Source organism: Ipomoea nil, unplaced genomic scaffold, assembly GCF_001879475.1.
Source record: "Ipomoea nil cultivar Tokyo-kokei standard unplaced genomic scaffold, Asagao_1.1 scaffold3087, whole genome shotgun sequence".
In the NCBI taxonomy this organism is placed as follows: domain Eukaryota; kingdom Viridiplantae; phylum Streptophyta; class Magnoliopsida; order Solanales; family Convolvulaceae; genus Ipomoea; species Ipomoea nil.
This window is the reverse complement of record NW_017619515.1, coordinates 3,405,984-3,417,546: the sequence shown is the minus strand read 5'-3', so window position 1 is coordinate 3,417,546 and position 11,563 is coordinate 3,405,984. Positions and strand designations below refer to the sequence as shown.

Sequence of the window (11,563 nt, the reverse complement as noted above, 5' to 3'; positions counted from 1 at the left end):
AGTGCATAACGATTGGGAAGATATTGTATAGTAAATTTAACCAATAAGATATTGTAAAATAACTTACTATTTATAAACTATTCAACCATTACAAATGATTTGTAACTATTATAATTACAAACATAACCACAATTGTTATAAATTAGCATTAACTTCACACCATAATAACATAACATTTAGAATAGAAGAACGTTACAAAAAGATTGAATCAAACTACTATATGAACCCTTAGAGGTATAAAGTGAATAATTGAGTCATTTTAAATATAACCAATCGACTATTTAAAATTAAAATTTCACCATAACATTTGGACATCGAAATCGACAACTAACTGAATGATTAATAGAACGCCAGGACTGAACATTTAAATAAACAATGGAGTAAGTGGAAAAGGGTCATACTTATTCTTACATTATTATTAAAATTGAAAATTAGTTCGAGACGACAACAAAACAACTGAAATTGTTTCATTAACAAACTAGGTCATGATATATTTAAATCAAATTAAATTTAAATATAATTAATTAATTAGTTGCAGGTGACTAATTTACCTATACATTAAAAATATATTGTTTGGTGTCCGAGTGATATTTACATCCACGATAGTGCAAACTCGATAAACTCCACTCATTTTTAATAGGCAACAAACTATACAAGAGATGTAAATTGCATTAAAAATACATATGTGACGAACTTAAGTAAGATAGTGTCCACAAATGCATTAAAATATTAAACAGCTCGTTTGGTTCGCTGGAAAATATTTGAAAGGAAATGGAATTGAAATTCCATGGAAAATGAATTCCAGGAAAATTGATTCAATTGTTTGGTTGGTGGAAATGAAATTACTGGGAATATGATTCTATTGTTTGGTTGAGTTTAGAAAAATAAGGAATAATGAATATAAAGACCAATATGCCCTTAAAAAGATGAATGAATAAATAGGGTCTATGTAATTAAGAAATTTTCATAAGGGTAAAATGGTCCACTCATGTTATTTTTCTTCCAATCCTTGTGGAAAACAAAATCCCACCCTTTGCAAAGAATTCATTTTCCTCCACTTTGAGGAATCCATTTTCCAATGAAAATGTTTTCCATCCAACCAAACAACATAAACCAACATTTTCCTTCACTTTGAAGAAAACATTTTCCATGGAAAATATTTTCCATCCAACCAAACACCCCTAAAAGAGTGTAAAAGAAGTATAAAGGTGGGGGCTTTATTTTTGACTTTCTAGGATAAAAAGGTTTCATTTTCTATAATGCTTGATTCCCTATTTTGCATTTTGTTGTTTATTCAAAAGCAAACAAGCTACCAAGACTATAATACAACATATTTTCAACTTTGTGGAAAAATGATGAATGAACATAATAATGAAATAACCATTGTCTGCTACACTCACCCACCCATAGCCAAATCTTCAATCTTTTCATTTATTAACAAATATTCCAGGAAATATTTACGGGATAATTTATACAACCGTTACTCCACAAGATTGACTCATCTTATTATCTGTTAAAGAATTTTAAAAGGATGAAAAAAGAAAACAACTTTACTTTTTCCTCGCATTGCTCCTTTGTGAAAGCTACCTGTTTTTTGTTAGTATAAGAGGGGATGTTTTAAGGATTCGGAGTTTTCTGTGATTCTGGGTGGTTAAAATACAGAGACAAAAGCTATTCAAGCTTGGGTTTTGTTTCTTCTGTTGGCTTTATTAGACATGCAAGGGCAGTCAAGGTGAGGATTTCCATTCACTCTCTTCTTCATTACCTCCATAGCCTCAACCTTCCTCTAAAAGATTCTTCCTTTTTTTCCTCCTTGAATTGTAGCTTTACCCCTTTTGTGGCTAAAAGCCAGTGCTCAAAAGTTGGTTTCTTTGTCCTCTGTGATTTTGGATTGTTGTGGTTATGGAACTAGTGTTAGTGTTCTCAGAGAGGCAGAAAAGTGGTATGGAGTCCTTGCAGAAATGTTGAAAGTCTGAGAAAAAGATTGGATTTTTTTGGGAAGTTGAGTGTTTTTTTTTTTTGTTTTTCTTTTTCTAGTTTCTCTCCATCAAAAAGGTCATCTTTTGGAGTTGTACTTATTGGGGCCTAATGGGATTGGAGTTCTTGCTTCTTTTTTGGTGTTTTTGCTGTGTGTTTTAGGCCATTGGTTGCCAACAGCCCAACACTGATGGGTTCTATGTGTCTTGATTTCTTGAAAAGATGGGTTTCAGTTCTCCTCAAACTGAAATTTCTGCTCACTTTTGTGCCTGGGAAGGTGTGTTTTGTGATCTGAAAGAGTGGCTGTTGTGAAATTGGTGGCCAGTGGTTTAGGCCTATCTGGGGTGGTTCCTGAGAACACCATTGGGGAAACTTGCCAAAGCTTGAGTCTTTGGATCTGAGTGATAATGGCATCACTGGCCTGCCTTCTGATGTTTGGAGTTTGGGTTCTTTGAGGTCTTTTAACCTCTCAAACAATCAAGTCTCTGGGAATCTCCCCAGTAACATAGGCAATTTTGGGCAACTTGAAAGCCTGGACCTTTCTTTCAACAATTTCTCTGGAGCATTCCAGAGGCCATGAGTTCCCTTGAAAGATTGCAGGTTCTTAATCTCAGTGGAAATCGGTTCGAGTCCCGGATTCCTTTCGGGATTATGAACTGCCAGGCCTTGGTTTCCCTTGATCTTTCGGGGAACAAACTCGGTGACTCTCTTCATGATGGCTTTGGTGAGGCATTCCCCAATCTCCAGTTCTTGAATCTTGCTGGAAATGGTATTCAGGGAAGGGTTCTGATCTTTCCGGATGGTTTCGCTTACCCATCTCAACATTTCCAGCAATTCGTTCCAGGGTTCTGTTATTGACGTTTTCGAGGGGGCATTGATGGTGATTGATCTGAGCAGAAACCAGTTCCAAGGCAACATTTCTGAGGTAAATTTCAGCTGGTCTAGTTTAGTTTATCTGGATTTATCTGAGAATCAGATTACTGGAGAATTTGTCTTGGGATCAGTAATGCCCGGAGTTTGAAACACGTAAATCTTGCTTACAATAGATTCAATCCCCGGGAATTCCCACATATTGATATGCTTTCTGGTTTAGAGTATGTGAATTTTTCTGGAACCAATTTGATTGGCGAAATTCCCAGTGGCCTCTCATCCCTTAGTAGCTTGAAAGCACTTGACCTTTCTAGAAACCATCTAAGCAGTCGAATCCCCTCGTTAAACACGAAAATGCTTCAAATTCTTGATCTTTCGTACAACAATTTGAGTGGTGACATCCCTCTATCACTTATAGAGATAATCCGTCAATGGAGAGGTTCAACTTCTCGTACAACAACTTAACCTTTGTGCCTCCGATATTCCCCCGGCTGTCCTCCACTCCGCCTTCATTGGATCATCGAGTGGATGTCCCATTGCTGCTAACCCGATGATCTCTTGAATAAAAAAGCTCCAAGCCACCGGGGGTTCAAGCTTGCCTTAGCTTTAACGTTTTCCATGGTTTTTATGCTTCTTGGCCTGTTGATTTTAGCTTTTGGTTGTCGTCGTAAAACCACGATATGGGCAGTGAAGCAGAATTCATACAAGGAAGATCATGAGCAACATATATCGGGCCCGTTCTCGTTTCAGACTGATTCGACCATGTGGGTTGCTGATGTTAAACAAGCTAACTCGGTTCCTGTAGTGATCTTCGAGAAAACCGTTGCTCAATTTCACGTTTGCTGACCTCTTGTCTGCAACGTCTAATTTCGACCGGGACACGTTGTTGGCAGAGGGAGGTTCGGGCCTGTTTATAGAGGGTTCTTGCCCGGTGGGATTCACGTGGCGGTTAAAGTTTTGGTTCACGGTTCGACTATGACTGACCAAGAAGCTGCAAGAGAGCTCGAGTATCTCGGGCGGATAAAACACCCCAACCTCGTCCCGCTCACCGGATACTGCTTGGCCGGGGACCAAAGAATCGCCATTTATCATTACATGGAGAACGGGAATCTGCAGAATTTGCTTCACGACCTGCCACTCGGGTTCAAACGACCGAAGATTGGAGCACCGACATGTGGGAAGAGGAAGACGTTAGCGGTATTCAGAACGTGAGGTCTGACGGGCTGCTAACCACTTGGCGGTTCAGGCATAAAATAGCTCTGGGTACTGCCCGGGCTCTCGCGTTTCTCCACCATGGCTGCTCACCGCCTATTATACATCGAGACGTGAAGGCTAGCAGCGTTTATCTCGATATGAACTTGGAGCCTAGACTATCTGATTTCGGGCTAGCTAAGATCTTCGGGTACAGTCTCGAAGACGAGATCACTAATGGTTCCCCGGGATATACCCCGCCGAGTGTCTTCACCCAGAAATGTGTTCCCCGAACACAATAACACCCAAATCAGATGTGTACGGGTTTGGAGTTGTCCTTTTCGAGCTAATAACCGGGAAAAAGCCTGTTGGAGATTATTATCCCGAAGATAAAGACAGCAATTTGGTTAGCTGGGTTAGAGGATTAGTGAAGAAGAGCCAAGCCTCGAGAGCTATCGATCCAAAAGTTCGTGGAACTGGACCCGAAACAGAAATGGTCGAGGCCTTGAAGATCGGTTATCTATGCACAGCAGAACATCCTTCGAAGCGGCCAAGTATGCAGCAGATAGTTGGTCTCCTCAAGGATATCGAAAGCACCACAGCACAATAACAACAGTAAACCTTTCTTATCTGTTCTTTTTTTCCCGTTTTAAGTCCCTCTAATCCTCTATGTTGCCCCGAGGGGATTGTACAGTAGTCCAAGATTTTATCTCGGGATTTTGCAATGTTTTTTCTCATTCACCATATAATTCTAGCAGTGAAAATTCATATTTATATACGAGTACTTCTCAAACTAGTACTCTATATATCTTATTACATCCCGTCGTTTTTTCTTATCAATTCGAGTGGAAATGCTGGTAGAACGAGGATGAACACGATCTGTAGCATAATAACGATGGAGGACCACGAAATTAAGTGGTCCAATGCCAGAGAATATTTGTAGTTTCTTGAAAATGACAAAGAACTACACAGCATTTAAGCTGCTATTTTCTCTTCTGTTATGGGTTATTTTCTGAAAAAAATGCCTGGTTCCCATGATCTTTCCTCAGTCACAACATCCTCAATCATTTTGATGCTGTCCTGACTAAACTGCATAACTGTTTTGTTTTGTCATGTGGGCTTCCATGATACTTCACTGGATTTCTTGTCTTGGCTTCATTAAAAAAACACTGCACCAGACACTACTGTTTTGAGTGTACCAAGTTGTCAGCTTGACTGCTTGCTTACTCAATCATGTTATGTTTTTTTTTTTTTTTTTGTTTTTTTGGGTGGGTGGGGGTTGATTGCTGCTGATGTGTGTTTATTGTCCACAAAATGAGAAATTCCCTCACCCCAGGGCTCACACTTCGCCCGATATGATAGTCGAAGGGTTCAGCGGTCCATTAGGTGGGAGGACCAGTGTCTGGTTCTCACAACGAGTACACTATATTAGGTGTAATTTTCATACTCTGACTGTCAGGACTCGATCATGTGTCTTTGTTCGTAACATATCACTCAATAACTAATTGAACTAAGCCTGTATTCTCACACTGTGACTGTCAGGACTCGATTATGTCTTTGCTCACAATATATCACTTAATAAACAACTGAGCTGATCCCTGTATTCTCACACTATGACTGTCAGGACTCAATTATATCTTTGCTCACAATATATTACTTAATAAACAAGTAAATAACTGAGCTGATCATGCGGGCTTAGCTCTTGATTAATGAAGAATGGGAAGAAATTGCAGGCCTTTCCAGCTATAAACTATATATTTGTTTGAATTAAAGAAATGAAATGTCAGAATCTGAAGTTTGAGCAAAACCAGGATGGACTGAAAAACAACTTTAAAAAACTCGAAACTTTCTGATACTTCCAAATAAAATCAAATATATAAATGAAAGAAGATACACGCCACTGGTTTCAATCATGCTATGCCCCACCTTATGGGCATTAATTTTATTTATAACAAAATTAAATTGAAAAAATAATCAAGGAGAAAAAAAAAAAGAAAAGAAAAGAGGAACACATTGGCTTCAAGTAGCAATATATATCGTGGCCCATGATATAACTATTGATTTTGGTTAAATCAAGCCTTAATAACCAATTCGATTATCACGTCGTAGGGTTTAACAGTAGTTGATTTGACTAGTTATTAATATTAACCGATTGTGAGAAGCTGTTTGGTAATTTAGCCGGCTAGTGTTAGTTGTAGCATTTAAAATGACTTATAAGGATTTAGATTTATTATTATTTTTATTTACTTATTGTTAATTATAAATATAAATTTTTAAATAATTTAATTTCACACCCCAAACATGTATGATGAGGGCAATGGTAGGGTTGAAACTTGAAAGTAACGTTTTGTGTTGTGGAGGAATTATTGTGGAGGAATAATTATTGGCAAGCTAGGGTCATCATCATTTTCTTCAATGCTACATGGAATCTTGGATTGTTGCCGAGAATAAAAGTAGTATTCTCACGCTATCGTATCAATAAATTAAAATAGTATTCTTTTCAAAATATTGTTAAAAAATATTCAATAAAAAGTTTAAATATTCGTAATGAATTGTTTTGGTCTCTTTGATTAATGGAAACGACATTCAAGTTCTTTGGTTAGAATTCGAATCCTGCACCTTATAAACAAAGTAAAATTTATGAATTTATTGTGAGTTGATTGACGAGTTGAGTTGTAGTCAAAGCAAACTTTTTTTGTTATTATTGTTTTTTTGCACTAATCACACTTCACAATGACGTCAACATGATTTTCTTTTGTTTTCTTCTAATCTTAGTCAACCCAACTCACCATCTACATTATGGTCACATCTTCTATTAACATAATTGTGAGTTGGAAAGTATTATTCCACCAAAATCACTATTTAATATAATTTATACGAATTATTTACATTTTTATTACTCGTTAATATTTATTAATTTGAATAAGGGTCAAATAGGCCATCGAACTGAACTCAATAATGCAATTAGGCCACCGAACTTCAAAAAGCTACAATTGGGTCCCTGAACTAACAAATTCTATTCAATTAGTCTAATTTGTAGGTTTCCAAGTTGTTAGCAGGTTACCTCTTTTCAAAAAAAAAAATTAATTATTATTTAAAATAATTATTTAATATTAATAATTAAAAAAAAAAAAAAAAAAAAAAAAAAAAAAACAGAGATTGACACGCCGGAGACGAAGAAGGTTTCTTCGTCTCCGGCCATGGAGACGGAGAAATCTTCTTCGTCTCCATGGCCGGAGACGAAGAATATCTTCGTCTCCATGGCCGGAGACGAAGAGACTCTTCGTCTCCGGCCATGGAGACGAAGAGTTTCTTCGTCTCCGGCAATGGAGACGGAGTTAACTTCTTCGTCTCTGGCCGGAGACGAAGGAACCTTCTTCGTCTCCGGCCAGAGACGAAGAAATTAACTCCGTCTCCATGGCCGGAGACGAAGAAGGTTTCTTCGTCTCCGGCAGACGGTATCTTTTTTTTTTTTTTTTTTTTTTTTTTTTTTAAAATAAGTATTTTAAATAATAATTTTTTAAAAATATTATAAATTAGGGGTGACCTGCTAATAACCTCCAAAACCTACAAATTGGACTAATTGAATAGAATTAGTTAGTTCAGGGAGCTAATTGTTGCTTTTTAAAGTTCGATGGCCTAATTGCATTATTAGGTGCAGTTCGATGGCCTATTTGACCCTTATTCCTTATTAATTTATCACGAGATAAGTAAAAAAACTAACATAATAATTAAATACAAAAAAAAATTAATACAAAAATGAAATAATTAATATTATAGAGTGATTCTTATAAGGTATAATGCATATATTGATCTTGCGACTTATATCGAGCAACCTAATCCTGAACTAATGGGGATGATTATGGAGGATTTGATGGGGTTGCCTCGTTTGAGACGTATCCATGAGAGGCAGTTTCAATTGCTTCGGGGTCACCCTCTCTTTTGATCTAAAAAATTAAATTAAATTACGTGTAAAATGAAGTGTAATATAATTAAAATGGACATACAATTTAATCTATCTGTTGTATACTATATATAAAAAATAAAATGCTCCATTTTAACTTCCTGCTCAAAAGATTCATACACTATTAAGATTTGCGTATATTGTAAAAATATATAAAAACAAAATCCTTAAGGTTTGAGTAATATTGTAAAAATATATAAACACAAAATCATTCATTTTATCTTTCTGTCCAAAAGATTCATACACTATTAAGGTTTGCGTAATATTGTAAAATATATAGTAATACAATTCATATTCGTACTACAATTGTACAGTAAAATAGTGTAATACAATTCCTAATAGAATATTTATTCCTTACTTCATTCTACATTAAAATTCCTATTCGTAATACAATAATATTAAAGTTGAAAAAATATAAAAAATACTATGTATCATGTAACTATATTAGATTGAAAATGTTATAAAATATTGTAAAAAACTTTTACATGTCAATCATTATAACTTAGAAGGCATTATAACATTTTTTTTGCAAATAAAATAATAAAATTATTCTGTCACGAAAATGACTAACTAGAATGTGAAGGTTTCCAACCTGAAATCGGTCGTCAACATCATAAGGGTGGCGGTGTCGAAGTCGCTGTCCGCCGAAGCGGGGAGTTTTATTGACATTCCATGCCCCTGCAGGATCAATGCATTGTTCGAATCCTTGAGGGATTCATTGCCAACCCGAAGATCCTTTGAATCTGACGATGCTAACAAGTCTTAGATTGTGAGTCTGAAGGATGTGGGGAGGGGTGGGATGGAAGGAAAAGCATCGTGGAGGGGGAGGTAGGCGATGATGATAATGGCGAGGTGGCGAAAGTGGTGGATGAGGCAAAGGCGGCGGTGGTTAAAGTAATTGGGAGAATCGGAAAACTATATATTCTTACCTCATTATTGCTAGAGTTCGAGCCCCAAATCCGGCGAAGGGAAGGGGAATGTGGCTGAGTGCTATGACCTTGCCGAGTGGGAGCTGTGGGAGAAGGCAATGGAGGAAGTACTGAGAACGGGGAGCTATGGCAGGAAGTGATGTATCATCTGAGGGAGATCGGATGAGCTGAGGGAGAAATGAGGGCTAATGCCTAATAGTGTTAGTGATGTAGGAGGTGATTGATGATATGAGTGAGATCCACACGCATTGCATGCACATCGCACACGCATCGCACGGGTAATAGAGCAATTATTTGCTCGAATTCAAGCAAGGATAACATTATAAAACATAATCGATACAACTCATTTCATTAAATGCATTTTGTTGTTATCATTTATATTTATATATCGATCCAAATATTTTTAAAGTGTTATAACAAATCTATTCCGTGTAACGCACAGATGAAAATACTAGTTAGTTTAAATACAATTAGCATAAAAAGTGGCACAAAAGTGTCAAGTTATAAAATATATGTGAAAGTAGAAAACGTCTTACTGCCCGAGTGATGTCAATGTCCATCCCTATCAGAAGAAACCACAGTCGACTGGTGATGGGGTGTGAGCCACCAAGACAAACGTGAGAACACCACCTAATATCAGTGTAAGGGTCCAAGTATCAAAGTCAACTTGGGCCACCTTCTTGAGTGCATCACCAAGCCAAGAAATGCTCCAATCAAAGTCCCCAATATGAATGAAATGGAGAAATATAGCATTCCCCCACTTAGGACATCAAAGAAGTTGGTGGTGTATGCCGTTTTTAATTTACATTACCATGCCCATGAAAGCTCGTGTTGGAAGCTGGCATACTTAACTTACCACCTACAATTAGAAAGTGAATTATATCTCCCACTAACACTCATGTTTAAAAGGAGGTTTTTGATGTGTGTCTCAGTCTCAGACAATGCCCTTAGGCCTAGTGGCATATGCCCTTGTCTCGGGAAAAATGGCATATGACTTGTGCATGCAAGGCACATGTAAGGCATGTACGTTAGGGCAGTTTGTGAGAGGATTTTAGGGGGCGTTTGGTTCAGGTTATATTACATAACCATGGGAATATGACATTCCTGAGCTTAGATTCCTATGTTTGGTTCATACTATCTGAGGGAATATAACATTCCCAAGGAATGGAACATTCCCTCCACATAGGATTTTGAAGGGAATGTGATTCCCTTCCTTTTCTTAGGTAATGTGAGATAACCTTGGATATTTATAAATTTTGCTATTTTCATTCTAATTATTTAAAAATATATATTTTATGTTAGCTTATATATATATATATATATATATATATATATATATATATATATATATATATATATAAAGATAAAGATAACCCTAAACCAAACATAATTATATTATATACCTCAGTCTTAACCAAACACAGGAATCTAACATTCCCAGTAATCTAACATTCCCAGCAATCTAACATTCCCTAAGGTAATCTAACATTCCGTGAACCAAACGGCCCTTAATGTTTTGGGCTATTTAACTAGCATATGCTAATGTGTGGGATGTGTTCGCAAGACTTCCCACAACATAGTCAGATATGGTCATGATGCATACAAGCCTGACGGTATAAATTCATTCGTATGATCCGCGACATTCACAATAAAGATATTGTTATTGTTAAAAGCTTTATGGGCTAAATACCAATTCTTACCCCATGTGTTTACAGTTAACATAATATGTGTATTTAGTTGATACATTATGTGTATATAAATAAATTGAAAACACATAATATGTTAACTGCATATTACGTCTATGCAATTAATATATTATGTGTCTGCAGTGTCTATGATTGTCACATAATATGTTAACCGTATACACATAATAAAAATCATTTTGGATTAGAGTGCATAATGCAAGGTGGGATTTGGTCGTCCATGGTATAATTTGTTGCGAAACACAATCAACTATAATCATTGATAAGTATAAATAAGATGAAAAAAATACATAATTTTTACATGAAAAGTCTAAATATAAAATTTATAGGCATTATTAAATTAAGTCGAGTTAACCCAAAATCATACTTGGAGAGAATTTTCACGATAACTATACATATTTTCTGTCGCACCTTACTTTTTATCATAAATTACCTAACCACTATGCTTACACCATGCCACACCATGTGTTTGACATTTTTAAGTGTTTGCTCCTAACTCAACCAACTTATCTAGTTGATGGTTTAATTTGATCAACATATCATAAAGTTGGGTAATCGAGGTTAATTTAAGCAACATATATAAAGATTAATAAATCAGAAGCTAAACTGATAGTGCCATTTCTTTGCCCCTTTATAATGATTTCTGAAAATAATTTTTCGAATTTTTGTGTTTGACTAGAGGGGAAAAATGAAAGTCAATAAAAAATAAAAGTGTGATCAATAAAAAATAGAAGTGATTTTTCAGAAGATGACTTTCCCTTTTTTTAGGAGGGAAGTCATTTTCTGTTTGCAGCAATAGAGTAGCTAATTACCCGTCGTCGCCGCCACAACCACCACCCACGACCCCATTAACACCACCACCCCCACCACCCACCACCACAGTAACACCACCACCATTGTATATTTTAAATATTTAAAATTAAAAATAA

At 36.2% G+C, this 11,563-nt stretch overlaps 1 pseudogene; it reads left to right on the top strand.

Annotated features, from left to right (window-relative positions):
• The first annotated feature begins 1,570 nt into the window (after positions 1–1,570).
• Positions 1,571–4,856, top strand: LOC109166072 (annotated as a pseudogene).
• Positions 4,857–11,563: the final 6,707 nt, after the last annotated feature.